Raw genomic sequence first — 1,769 nt, 5'->3', positions numbered from 1 at the left:
ATTTCAAGGGTTTTAGGAGCTCTGTGTCAAATATATATTTATTATAAATCACACTCTCAGCCTGTGACTTGAAGTGTAAATATTTTTTACCCAGTTTATTTGTCCTATAACTTTTGTCATGTTCATCTTACAACAGTTTTTCCCAAGGGGAAATTTTAATTTTTATGTAGTTAAATATATCAGGCTTTCCACTTATGGCTTCTATGCCAATCCTAAAAACTCTTAAGAGTTCCCCTCTCTGAGATGATTTTGAAAACATACCCCATTGTTTATTTCTAATACTTTAATAGTTTCATTTTAAACCATGAAATCTTTGAATCAGCTGATTCAGAAGTTATGAACTGTAAGGTAGAGCTAATAACCTAAGTTTTTTCCTTGGTGCTTTACCCAGTTGTCTTAATACCATCTACTTATTGAGCTCACTTCTCTGTGGTGATTTTAAGGGTCACCTTTATGTACTAAATTTCCATAAACACTTTGGTCTATGTCTTTATTTCCTATGTCGTTTCTTTGATCTGACTATTCATGGACAGTATCTCACTGTTTGTTACTGTTATTATAATAATGGGCCCAATCTCCTATAGCATTAGTCCTCTCATAGATGGACTGAGGAGGAATCACCATGTTTCTGGTGTCAAGTCTCTATCTGAGGACATGCCACGCCTTTTCAAGTCTTCTTTTGTTAACTTTCAGTAGTGTTCTTAAGTTGTCTTCAAAAAGATTTAGATTAATCTTTTTTGTTGTTATTATAGATGGGGCCTTTTCTTGAACTGTATCTTCTAAATTGGTAGTTGCTTGTATGACGCAACGGATATTTACATATTAAGTTTTCACCCAGCCACCTTACTGAATGCTCTTATTTCTATATTTTTTAATAAAAGTTTTTCTAGCAGGATCTTTGGAGTTTTCTGGGTATTCAATCATATTATCTGCAAGTAAAGGTAATTTTCATTACCTTTTCAATCTATAAAGACCCGTATTCTTTTTCTTATCTGAATATTTTGTTGGAACCTCCAGAATAATAATGTGTGGACATTTTTGTCTTAATTCTGATGTAAATGGGAACATATCTGACGTTTCCTACTAACTTTGTCTGTTTTCTGTTGCATTATTTCTTTTCAAAATGAAAATCTTAAATAGGAATATTTGACTCTTGCATTGTAAATATTTTTCCCATACTGGTAGGTTTATTCTTAATTATATATATGGTACCAGCCATCTTCTATATCAGTATATGTGTATTTGTATATATATATATTTAATCACCTGAAACGATTTCAGTGTATGTATTATGAAATCCCTTTATCATATTGAGATATTTGCCTCTCCTATTTTTCACTATTATAAACATTACTGCCATGATTTTACATGTCTTTGTGCACTTGTGTATCATGCAGGATAATGGTTGTAATTTTTTACTTTTAAATCTTTGCTACATCTGAAATTGTTATGTTACATTACAGTCAGGGGACAGAAAAACAACGTAAATAAGTAAATTATATAATATGGAGGGTGGGAAGTGCAATGGGAAAAAAACAAACAGGGTGTAGAGGCAGAAAAATCTTCCCTTCTTCCCTCCTAGTTTCTTTGGCTGGTTTAATAATAAAATGGATATAAAACAGATTAACAGGAGAAAAACAAATTTAATTTTGTACACATGGGAGCCCCATAAAAAGATGACTTGTGAAGAAGTGATTAAGCAGGAAGCTACCCTTTTGTAAGAAACATTTACATTTATAAATGAAATCTCTATTTGTAAGGGTATCTCC

This window comes from Balaenoptera musculus, chromosome 5 (assembly GCF_009873245.2).
Source record: "Balaenoptera musculus isolate JJ_BM4_2016_0621 chromosome 5, mBalMus1.pri.v3, whole genome shotgun sequence".
Taxonomy (NCBI): domain Eukaryota; kingdom Metazoa; phylum Chordata; class Mammalia; order Artiodactyla; family Balaenopteridae; genus Balaenoptera; species Balaenoptera musculus.
This window is presented reverse-complemented; position numbering follows the sequence as displayed.